This window comes from Jaculus jaculus, chromosome 10, assembly GCF_020740685.1.
Source record: "Jaculus jaculus isolate mJacJac1 chromosome 10, mJacJac1.mat.Y.cur, whole genome shotgun sequence".
NCBI classification, from domain to species: domain Eukaryota; kingdom Metazoa; phylum Chordata; class Mammalia; order Rodentia; family Dipodidae; genus Jaculus; species Jaculus jaculus.
In genome coordinates this window covers 84,458,624-84,471,886 of record NC_059111.1, presented here as the reverse complement: position 1 = coordinate 84,471,886, position 13,263 = coordinate 84,458,624, and the positions used below count along the sequence as shown (strand labels likewise).

General features: G+C 37.7%; 1 protein-coding gene across 1 annotated transcript in view; it reads right to left on the bottom strand.

Annotated features, from left to right (window-relative positions):
* Window positions 1-13,263, bottom strand: part of LOC101616317 (hyaluronidase-4-like) — a 51,717-nt gene that overhangs the window by 19,681 nt on the left and 18,773 nt on the right. The window lies entirely within an intron of this gene.

Below are 13,263 nucleotides of genomic sequence, written 5' to 3'. Positions count from 1 at the left end.
CAAAGTTATGTGTCAATGTTATTTTGTCATGTGATACCCATCTTTAAAATCATGATATTATAGACTTTTTCTTTGATATAATTCAATTCACTGTGTTTTAAAGAGTACTACATTTTTAACTATGTAATTCTTGCAGTCTTTACTTAATCTATTAAATGTAGGAAAGACACCAATCAAAACCATGTGTAAGTTGTCATGAGAGCACCAAAGTTTAGAAAGAAGCTTGAGAAAGTCATAGATTTTTCTATTGACTGTCCAATTCAACAAATGTTGATGATTTACTCTTGAATAAGGTGGATTTTTCTGAGATAATTGACTGTATGTGGAATTTTTTTTATGACATCAGATAAATGTCTGTCACCAAAGATGGCTCCCCTACCATTAATCAGCCCACTCAACAGAAAAAGAAAGATGAAACTTAATTCTTTGCAGCTCAGGGTAATGTGAGAGTGCTCATCTTCCATAAATAAAGCTTCCTTTTAGTTATGACTGCACATAATGGGTAAATTTAGGTAATTAACTGCAATGCCCTTGGGGGAAAAAAATTGGTTGCATGTCATATTCCATTAACTGTTCTAGAGATAAAGAAGCTAAAACTCTAAAATATGTACTTTAGTAAAATACCAATCTCATATTTCCTTTCTAGGAGATCTTAATCATCTTTTATTTTATTTTTAAATATATTTCAAAATAGTTTATTTATTTACTTTCAAGTACAGAGAGATAGAAAGAAGAGAGATTGAGAGAATGTGCATACCATGGCCTCTAGACATTGTAAATGAACTCCATATGCATGAACCACCTTGTGAATCTAGCTTACATGGATACTAGGGTATCAAACCTGAGTACCCAGTAATTGCAAGCCTCAACCACTAAGCCATCACCCCAGCCCATTAATTATCTTTTCATGTGCATAACATGTATTCCATCTATCTTTGTTACTAGCTTACAGAAAATTATTATCTTAGCATTTTCTTCACCCTCAGCATGTATTTTTCTAACAAACTTCTACTATAGTATTAAAATTATGTATTATGACATTCATATTTTATATATAATGAATTTCTTATGATACCTTAGAGTTTGTAATTTAAACTATAAAACTCAATCTAAGTTTTCATATATATATATGTATATATATATATATATATATATATATATATATTCTTGAATATATTGACAACCTATATGTTTCAGGTAGTGAATTGGATCAAGGGATGTCATGGTTAAACCAACATAACTCTACACATTGTAAAAAGATATATTTTCTTAGATGTGAAACACATAGCTGTGAAACTCTTGTAAGTTAACCAAGTCATGGAGATGACCTTTTAGGTGCAATATGACAGATATAATCCATGAAATAAATATTGGATAAGCTTGGATTTCTGAAAATAAAATAGTTTTAATCTGCTCTTTAAGAACAAGAGATTTACAGAGATATTAACACTTGGATTCACCTCAACTCAATAAGCACTAACAGAGTTCACCACACTCATGGCACTGTTTTAACATTAAATCTGATAGGGCCATCATCATGGTGGTTTAGGTGTGTGCTCTCTGGGATGGTCACCCTTGTGTTCCTTGTTACTGAGGAATGAGATAATTTGGGTATCAGAAGGCACCTTGGTGATTAATTCATTCAACTCTCTTAGTAGCTGAGTAGGCCAAGTCCAGACATGCTAAGTAGAAACTCACTCAGGATCATAGTACCTATGGAAGGTTTACACACACCTTATTGTTTAAAAATTCAAACACATGGCAAAGTTAGAAAGATTTTGGCAGAGAATAATATGATACACAATTGTTAAATTCTGCTGTGAATGTTTTATTAGATCACTTGTCTGCCCATTTACTTTTCTTTCTCTATATCATTTGACTTTATTTCTAGATACCTTTGAAAATGAGCTGTTAATATTTGCATTTATTCTGTAACATAGCACTGTGGTATTTTGTTGCTTTTGTTTTTATTTGTTTTTAATTTTCACCTAATTAGTAACTCAATTTAGTATATAGTATGGAACCAGAAAAAATTACGAAGTCATTTGACCCAATAAAGATAAATTGTCAGCAGTCAGTATGAAAGAAAACCCAGTTCCTAAGGGCCTTGCCTCTAAGATTCTTGATAATTCTAAACAGCCCACATACCAGAGATGGCAAAGATCTGGCAATAGATGTCACTGCTTATGCTGTTTGCTCCCTCTTCCTGAAATCCTGCACTTCCCCTTCCTACTCCAAATGCTGAAATCCTCTTCATTTCTCCAAGAATGAACATAGATATCTGTAAGGAACACAAGCTACTATTATGTATGTTTTCCTGTTGTAAGAAGAAATGGAGCCCACTGTGGTGGAGTACACCTTTAATCTCATCACACAGAAAGCCGAGGCCGGAGGATCACTGTCAGTTCAAGGCTACCCTGACACTGCGCAGTTAATTCCAGGTCAGCCTGGGAAAAAGTAAGATCCTACCTCAAAAACCAAAATCATAATAATAATAGTAATAAAAACTGGAGAGATGGCTGAGCAGTTCAGGCACTTGCCTTCAAAGACTAACAACCCAGGTTCAATTCTCCAGTACACATATAAAGCCATATGCACAGTAGCACATGTGTGTGGAGTTCATTTGCAGTAGCTGGAGGCCCTGTCATGCCCTTTCTCCCTCTCTCTCTCTCTCTCTCTCTCTCTCTCTCTCTCTCTCTCTCTCCCTCTCTCTCTTCCTTTCTCATTCTGTGCTTGCAAATAAATAAATAATAATAAAGGGTATTGAATGGAAATGCTACCTCTGTCCTAATGTTTTTGCTAAAGAAATAGGGTTTTTCATTAATACACAGGAATAGATCCATCATGGCCATAATATAATTATACTTTTTTTTCATGGCCCTTATGCTCTCTATTCCCTGCCTCCCTTATAATCTTCTCCTCCTCGCTCATGATCCTCTTTCTACTTTCAAGACCTATGAACACAGGTGTACACATGCACACACATCATGTTAAATCTAGACTCCACAGATGAGTGAAAGCATTCAGTTTTTGTCTTTCTGGGCCTGGCTTGCTGGCTTAATATTATGATTTAGGGTTGCATCCATTTTTCTGAAAGTATCATGACTTCATGCTTTTTCACAGTTGTGTAAAATACAATTTGTTCCCATTAAAAAAGAATAAGAAGGGCTGGAGAAATGGCTTAGCAGGTAAGGCCTTTGTCTGCAAAGCCAAAGGACCCAGGTTTGGTTCCCCAGAACCCATGTAAGCCAGATGAGCAAGGGGGCATATGCATTTGGAGTTCATTTGCAGTGGCTGGAGCTGTGGCACACCCATTCTCTCTCTCGCTCCCTCTCTCTGTCAAATAAAAAGTAAATATAAAAAAATATTTTAAAAGAATAAGAAGAGAAAATGATGAGGTAATATAAGAAGAAGGGAAGGAAGAAATCTAAATTTTGGGCTTACAATTTGGTTGGATACTTTTAATTTGGTTGGAATTACAGTTAGTAAAAATACCTTAGAAATATACACAGTATAGTAAATGTAAACCTGATTATCTAATAAAATCATTACTCATATATGTCGAAAGTTATGTGCTCAATTTAAATTGAATTACTTTAAAATTGAACATAAGATTCTCAGGAATTATTAGATATGTAGCCAAGAGAAAGCTCTCCTATAAAAAGAATACCAGGAGGCTGGAGAGATGGCTTAGTGGTTAAGCACTTGCTTATGAAGACTAAGCACCCCAGTTTGAGCCTAGATTCCCTAGGACCCATGTAAGCCAGATGTACAAGTTGGTGCATGCATCTGGAGTTCATTTGCAGTGGCTGGAGGCCCTGGCACACCCATTCTCTATCTATTTACCTCTTTCTCTCTGTCACTCTCAAAGAAATAAAAAATAAACAAAAAAAAATTAAAAAGAATACCACTGTGAACTTTGTGAAAAGATTTACAGTAAGGGAAGATATGAGGAAAAGGACCTATTTAAGTTTAACTCTAAAAACCCACATAGGTGCATAAATCTGAATCAAATGCTATCATTTTTATATAATATCAGGAACTTTTACAGCAAGCACCTAAGTATATCTTTTCAGAAGTATCAAGGATTTCACTGGTTGCTTTGGCAATGGTTATTCTTGAAGATCACATGCTTCTTGGTCTCTTTTCCCAAATTCATTGTATAGCCAAGTCACTCCCCTCCCCTGGAAATGAATAATGGAAGAGGCAATAAAATAAATGTTTTCTTCCATACTGTAACTGTTACTTTTCATTGTTATGAACAAATCCATGACAAGAAGCAACTTAGAGAAGTGAAAGGTTTGTTTGGGTTTCTGGTTCCAGAAGGTAGAGTTCATTATGACAAGACATGGTAGGCTAGAGCAGGAACAGATCTGGTCATGTTAAGGAACAAAGCTGTTCACGTTGCACCACAGTTAGGAAGCAGACAGGGAACAGGAAGTAGAGCTGGCCTATAAACACCTCAGGGTTGACCCTGAGACCCACTTCTTCCAGCAACATTTCACAACCTTCCCAACAGCACCACCAGCTAGGACCCAGTAGTTCAAACACATCAGCTTATGAAAGATATTTTATACTCAAACCAGAACACATTCTATTCGGAAATGTCCTCCCTATAAGACTGGAGGAAATGCTCCCCTTACACCTCTGTATAAAATGACTAGACATTCTTGCTTGGTGGGAACAGTCACAGTTTCTTCCCATTGTCCTAGTGTGATAATTATCAGCTCAACACTAAATTCTGAAAACTGACCTAGTTTCTGTATTAAGTTATGTGGTCACTCTTATGTGTAGCAATTGCCCTATGAATGTTCAGGAGATATGTGATACTGAAAGGAGAAATGTTTAATGAGATTCTTAAACTTAGAATTAAGGTTCTTTCTAATGTGTCTACAAAATGGATGAATAGGAGAATAGGAGGCTTAAAGGAGAAAGAAAGGCTAGAATGATGGATTATTCGTTAAGGCACTTGCCTGCAAAGCCAAAGAACCCAGGTTTGATTCCCCATGATGCACATAAGCCAGATGCCCAAAGTGGCACATGCACCTGGAGTTTCTTTGCAGCAGCTGGAGGCCCTAGCATACCCATTTTCTCTGTAGCTCTTTGTCTTTTCCTTTTTCTTGCTGCCAAATAAATAAATAAAAAGAAAATATTTTTAAAGGAAAAAGAAAATATTATGTAATCAAATGGGAAATAAAAGTGGTGACATATTAAGCAGATATGATGCATTGATTTGTTAGCTTTATTTTTTTAAACAGATAAGTCTAAATCACTTAGAAATAAGAATGGATTTTTGTTTTCAAATTTTAACATAGAGTTATTAGTTACCATCAATAAACTAAGGTATTACCTTTTCTCCCTTTTCCTTATGAGAATAAATGATTCAGATAATCTTTATTTCAACCTGATGAGTACTGATTGAGTAATGAACTCAATCTGTAGTCCCAGGCTGGCCTCAAACTCATGGTGATCCTCTTAGCTCTGTTTCTCAGGTGCTGGGGTTAAAGGTATGAGCCACCATACCCAACTGTATTAAGACAAATAGATAGGAAAAAACTCAAATTTCCTTTCCTGGATTAATGACTGTTAATACTACCCTCCCTGCCATGAAATTCCACTTAAATATAGAAAGCAATGGTTCTTATTTTCTTTTATTAGATTTAATTATAATTTCTTAGGTATTTCAGTAAGGTAACCATAAGTGAATAACAATATGGGAAGTACTGCTTATCATATTCTAAGTCATAAGTTAATCATATTCTCATCAGCCAATGAGTGTTAAGGAAATTAGTGAAAGCTTATGAAACCTATTCTTCAAGGAATTTTCCACTACTGGGTAAAAGACACAGGTGGCAAGGTTGTACTTCAAAATGGAGATTTCAAATGAATATTAACACTAGCAGGAAGTGTTAAAGAGGAAGAGAATGGGAGTCATTGCATTATATCTTATAGCCAATGACATTCTCGTTTGATTTTTTTGAGCACTCAAAGAAGAGAAACCTCTATTTTTATTTTATAATGAATTCATGTACCAAAAATGTACTTAGAAAAAAAAACTTATGAGTATTGACGTCAAAGAGAGATATGGTTTTAAATGTAAGACATTCTTTTGTACAAAACATATCTGTTAAAAGAAAAAAAGAACAAAATTACAGATCCAAAATAAATAAATGCAAAACAACAAAATGTTAACAGAAGGATACATAATTGCCTTTCAAATTATCCTGTTTCTCAAGATCTATAAAAAGAAGACTTCTGACAAGAGAATACAAAATCAAAATTATTGGCTTAACAGGAACAATGAATACAATTTTTTGTGTATTGCCACTTAACAAGAAAATTAAATAGAAATACATAATTGAGAATAAATTATGTCTTTATATAAAGCTATGAGGGAGGAAAGTGAAGAAATATCTTGAAGGTATGCAACAGGAAGTGGCATTACCTTAGCAAAGCTAAGAGGATTTGTAATAGCACTGCTAATAGAGTTAGGGTTAACTCTGAAAAATGTGCATGTTCTCACATGAGTTATTTGCAGCCTCTGAGTATCCAGACCTCATTCGTATTCTTGGGTCCAGGAGTCTAGTTTCCAAAAGCAGACCACCATGTTCTCTTAAAATCTTAGGTCAGTTCACAACAGTTCTCTGCTCAAAGCTCTTTTATAACTGCCTACTTCCCCAAGGGTTCACATGATTGGACACAGTTGCCTCTCTGACTTCCTTTTCTCTCTCTCCTAGACCACCTGCTAGTCAAACTATTGCCCTGGGAGCCCTACAAATGATCACAAGGCTCTCTCTTTCTCTTTCTTTCTCTCTCTCTCTCTCTCTCTCTCTCTCTCTTGCTCTCGCTCTCACTCTCTTTCTCTCTCTCATCCCGTTTTTGAAATTGTAAGAGTTGAGAAGTGTCCTGAAACCAAAATATTAAGAACCACTGGTCTACCAAATCTACTCTAGCTTGAGACACTTTCCTCACTCTTCAGGTAAGCTTATTGGGATGGACAAAACACCTATGGTTATATCTGAATTGAGATTTGTAAACTGTAAAGGTGCTAGTTTTGCAAAGACCTAGAGGAAGAGAACTCCGGGCACACAGACTGTGTGCAAAAGCCCCAGCATGACAGAGTATTGAAGAGGCCTGGTGGAGTCAGATGTGGGAAGAAGGAAGAAAGCTGTGGGAGATGAGGCAAGGGAGGCAATCAGACAGCGAAGCTCATAGGGCTCTGATGATAGAAGTTATAGAATATCTTTCGTTTTAAAGCATTTTTATTCATTTATTTGCTAGCAGAGAGAGATAGAAGACAGACAGGGAGAGAGAGAGAGAGAGAGAGAGTGTGAATAGGCATGCCAAGGTCTCCAGCCACTGCAAATGAACTCCAAATGCATGCACCACTGTGCGTTTGGCTTTACATGGGTACTGAGAAATCAAACTCAAGTCCTTATGCTGTGCAGGCAAGCACCATAACTGCTGAGACACCTCTCTAGCCCCTCTCTTTCTTTCTTTCTTTCTTTCTTTCTTTCTTTCTTTCTTTCTTTCTTTCTTTCTTTCTTTCTTTCTTTATTTCCTGCACTAGCAATTGAGTCCAGAACTCAGAAACTTGTGCAAGAGACTTGGGCAAGTGATCTACCATGAAGACACCTTCCCAGCCATAGAAATTTAATCGAGAAGCAATATAAACTCACATATGAGTTTTCAGAAGAAGGTAGATTAGATTTCTTTCATGTTTTCAAAGACCACATTGGCTTCTTGGTGAAAAAGAATTCATGAAAGTCAAGGTGACAAATACAGAAATTCAATTGGTTTTCATTAAGTTTAAAATAGGCACTTGTCTGTAAAGCCTAAGAACCCAGGTTCAATTCCCCAGTACCCAAGTGAGCCAAATGCACAGAATGGCGCATAAATCTAGAGTTCATTTTCAGCAGCTAGTAGAGGCCCTGGAACATCCTTTCTCTCTCTCTCTCTTTCTCTATCTGCTTCTTTCTTTCTCTCTCAAATAAATAAATAAAATAAAATTTTTAAGATTCAGATAGAGAGAAAGGCACAGGCCTATATGTTAAGAAAGCCAACAAGATTTCCTGCTGACTTAGAAATAGAGATAAATCAGGTGTGGTGGCACAAAACTTTAATCCCAGCACTTGGGAAGCAGAGGTAGAAGAGTCACTGTCAGTTCGAGGCCAGTCTGAGACTACATAGTGAATTACAGGTCAGTGACTAGAGTAAAACCCTACCTTGAAAAAAAAAAGAAAAGAAAAAAAAAAAGGAAAAAAAAAAAAAGAAAAAATCAGAAATAAAAGGAAATAGCGAACTCAAAGACAGTAGGCAATGACTAAATAGTGAGGCCATTTATTGAAATGAAGAGAGTGAAACAATGCATTAGAATTGTAGGTAATTGAGAGTTCTTTACTTAATATAATATATCTGATATGCTTCCTAAATATCTAAGATGAAATGTTATGTATTCTGGTAATTTTTAACATTTATTAAGCACTTACATACATGTACCAGGATCATAAAATTAACTACGATTATAATTCACATATATGCATAAAATATAGTCACTTTGTTTTAGGGGTATTTTTTGTTTCTTTGGGGGAGGTTGTTTAAGTTTTTTTAACTTTTAAAAATATTTTATTTCATTATCTTATAATGGGTCATACTCTTTTTTTTGTTTTGTTTTGTTTTTTGAGGTAGGGTCTCACTCTAGCTCAGGCTGACCTGGAGTTCACCATATAGTCTCAGGGTGGCCTCTAACTCACAGTGATCTTCCTATATCTGCCTCCCCAAGTACTGGGATTAAAGGTGTGCACCACCACGCCCAGCATGAGTCATACTCTTTTTATCACCTCACCCCTGTTCCCATTATCCTGGGGGCCATCCTCAGTGGAGTTATGTGGGGTCATGAAGGCTTCAGTCATTTCCTGTGGGATTGCAGCAGGGGGAGAGAACCATGCCTCATGCTATCCCTACCCTCTCTGTGGCTCTTACAATCTTTCCACCCCCTCTTCCTCAATGTTCTCTGAGTCATGGCAGGCCTGTTGGCAGTCTGATTTAGTGTTGAGGGCTCTGCAGCCTCTGGATTTTGGCTCTGATGGATTTTGATTGATCACTATGTCTGTCAACATTTCTCCTTGAGCTGGTTGTCAGGTGAGCAATAAGAGCAGTATTCATGTCCCCACTTCCTTTACAATTTCTCCCAGGCCCTGGGAGAGGCGGCATGTCTCATGGTTGACAGTCAAGTATCTTCTTGTCTTATTGATGGATCTTGTTTCTTCTCTGTTTCCTCTGGCATCTGTAAAATAAATCAGATTCTCCAAATAAGTGTGAAAACAGCTTGGATTACAGGAGGTATGCAAAGTTATTTTAGAAATTTTGTGGTGCACAAGCCCACTCTTCTTCTCCAGAGAGCAGTGGGGGGCGGGGGCTTCTTTTTGAGGTCTGAGTTTACTGACCATTGGATTCTGCCTGACTTCCAATACCAGATATGAGTTATCTCCCACTGAGTATACCTCATGTCCAATCTGAGAACATGCAGATGATGCATGCCACAGTTGCACAAGTGTGTACTTCTTGTCTGGCTGGTGCATTTTGTAGCCTGTAGGATCCTCTGTTTACTCATGTGGCTCTGTTTTATCTTCATAGATTCTGTTTTTTGGTTTGAATATCCTATATCCGAGTAGGAAAAAATGAATTGAATATCCAATGCCATTTAAAGTTACCCTAACAAAACATTTGGAAGAATGTAATGCACCTTTTTATGTCATAAAAATGTTCAATCTCATATGACCCCATTATCCTCTACCATTCCCACGAATGGTGTCCTTTCATGTAGAGTCAGTGGAAGGAGCTTACTTGACCTCCTGGCAGCAGAGGCAGGAGTTGAGTGCAATATCCTTAACCTCTTCCTGTTCATAATGTAATTCTCTTTATCCACCCCATGTTTTACTTACCTCAGTCATATGTCAGAAAAAGTTTAAGCCTGATGTAACTTTGATTCATTTTTCTTGCTTCAGCCATGGCCTGGTCATGCTATCTTGCTATGTAGACCCCATGCTGGTCTACCTAACTTGTCTTTTTTAACTTTTTATTGACAATTTTCATACATATAGACAATATAACATGATCATAATCCCCTCCCATCACCCTTCCCGTCCCCCCTCCTGAGTCTCCCCTTCACTGAATTCCTTCTTTCCAACTAGTCTCTCTTCTATGTTGATGTCATTTTCCCCTTCCTGCTATGCAGGTCTTGTGTAGGTCGCATCGGCCACTGTGAAGTCATCAATACGATGGTCACTTTGTGTCTGGAAGACAGTTTTGTAAAGCATTGCTCCCCTTCCTTTGTCTCTTCCATTCTTTCTGTCACCTCTTCCACAATGCTCCCTGAGCCTTGGAGGGTGTGAAAGAGATGCCTCACTGAGTGCTGAACACAATACTATCATTTCTTCTCAGCATGCTGGTGAGTTCCAAATCTCCCCAGTGGTCACCAGAATGTGGAAAAAAAAAAAAAAAGCAGCTTCTCTAACCAATAGTGTGAGTAACATTAATATATGGGTATAAATGTAAGTATTTTAAAGGCAGTGTGGTAGACATAATATATCCATTTATCCAAAAAACAGTAGTTTTAGTTTCTCCCCTAGGGATTATGACCTTCCTAGCCATAGGCTTTTGATTAGGTTTTCAGTACCAGGCAGGAATTCCCTTTCCTGGAGTGATCCACAAGTCCAATCAGAGAGCAATTGGTTTCCTCCATAATAGACGTGCCACCATTGTACCAGTTGGCACATTTGGCCTGGCTGTTCAGCCATAGAACTTGCAGGGTCCACTGTTGGTTAAGACCATTGATGACTTTTCTCCCCCACCAGTCTCTTTCCAGAATCCTTGCAACTACTCAACAATAACAAAGGTTCCAGCTCAGCTCCAGATTGATTTCTTAGTGAACTACAGACCATAGCTAACTTGTTGACATGAGTCTGGGCTTCCCAGGTGGTGAAAATCTCTTCTAAAATATACCTAGGCTCCTTGCTCTGCTGTGATGACTCCCTCTGCCAAGCTCTCCAGCTTGATATTTAATAACCTGTGATCAGGCTATACAACGTGGTAGTAAAGGCTGCCAAGGAAAGTGAGATTTCCAAACTTTCCTCGCCCAGACTGTAGTTGATTTTTGTTGACTGTGATTTTGTTGACTATGCCCCAAGAATATTATAAAATCATGCTTGCTTCCTTGCCAGGTTTCAAATATTGAGTGAAAATGTGACTGCTTTCCATGTCCCCTTGTTTCAAGAACATCTAGCTCAGAGCTGTGGAGATGGTTCAGTTTATAAAGTGCTTGTTCTGTATAAGCATGAGACCTAAGTTTAAATCCCTAGCACCCATGTAAAAAGCCAGGCATAACAGCTCACATCTATAATTACAGCACTAGGGAAGTGGAGACAGGAGGGTCAAATGGGTGAACTCCAGAGTCATTGAGAAACCCTGTCTCAAAAATTAAGACAGAAAGTGATAAAGAAAGACCATTGATGTCAACCTCTAGCCTCCAATGTAAGCACATAGTCACCACTGCAGAATATGTGCACACCGTGAACACACACACAGTCTTGTTCTAAGTGGAACAAAAACCTCCTAAGAGTCACAGATCTCCTTCCTCCACTCTCACTGGCTCACTTTCTTACTCTTCATTTTGTCCCATAATTCCCCTTAACATAAAAAGAAGTGGATTTTATTCTAGACAGAGCACAATGACCACAGACAAAAAAGGTGACATCCTTCTGTCCTTGGAGAGCTATGTTCTCTACCTGAGTTCTACAAGCTCATTAGGCTATTTTCTTCACATAAAATCCAAATTTATATGTTTTTTTAAAAAAAGCTTGAATTTATTCTACTTGAATTCCTCAAATTACCATATTTTAAATTCATCATACTTAGATGAAAAGCTTACTACTGACATGGTGGCTCACACCTACAATCCCAGCATCCACCTTTTAATCTAGCCTGGCCTATAGAGTAAATTCCAGGTCAAAATGTGCTAGAGTGAGACCCTGCCTCAAACTAAAGTAAAATAATACAATAAAATAAAAATTCCCTTCAAACCATAGAGAAAATATCAAATTTTGTGGCTGAACCTTATAAAGAGTGGGAAAATAAGATTCAGGATTTTAAAACAATACATAGTACAAGTGGATATGAAGTGAGTTAGAATCTATAAACTGCCAAAAGCTCCAAGGACAATAATCTGAAACAAAATTAAGTAATCCTCTCCTTAGCATTGGTGTGGGCAATCAATATAACTAGAAAATTGGCTTTACCCACCAACCCTAAGATCCAAGTAGCTTAATAGATGGTAAATATGCTTTTTGTTCATATGAATTCACTCAGAAACCCAAGCCAATGAAGCTGGCACAACAATGTTGCTTCATCCAGCCCCCCAGGTATTCTGTCGGGAAGACAAAGGAGAAATTTGCATAAGGTTCTCATTATCTCAGCCTGAAAAAGTCACCTTTATATTCACTGGTAAGAACTTATCCTTCAAACCCATCTAATTACAAGGGGGCAAACAAAGCAAGAACGTAAATGGAATGTTTGATCTATGTCTGTCACAGAACCAAGAACATGATTCACACACCCAGCCACCTGCCCCTTCCTAATTTCAGCTTTCTTTTGCAAGGTTACTTTTAAGTTCAAGATAAATATTATCCTTGTGTGAAGACAGCTTTACTTTCGTGGCTTCAAAGGACTATTGACAGAGCCGGGGAGATGGTAAAAGTGGGTAAAAAGCACGCACTGGATAAGAATGACGACCTAAATTCAAATGTCCAGAATACATATAAATATGGACACAGTAGCACTAACATCTGTAATCGTATCAAGCCTATAACCAAAAAGGAGGTGGAGGAAGCAGAAACCCTGGAAGCTCACAGGCCAGCGAGCCTGGCACTCAGAGCAGTGTACAAGAGACTGTCTCAAAACAAGGGGGGATAAGAGGACTGACACTCAACGCTGACCTTTGACTACACTGCTTCATTATAAATTTCTATTAAAGACTAAATTGCAATCACTGTGGCTATTTTTTTTCACAATTTTGTGGCTATTTTTTTTAATGAGGAATGTATATGGGATGATATGATGAAGCACACATACCCTTACACCAGTTAAGAATAAACACCAGGGCTGGAGAGATGGCTTAGCAGTTAAGCGCTTGCCTGTGAAGCCTAAGGACCCCGGTTCGAGGCTCGATTCCCCAGGACCCACGTTAGCCAGATGCACAAGGGGGCA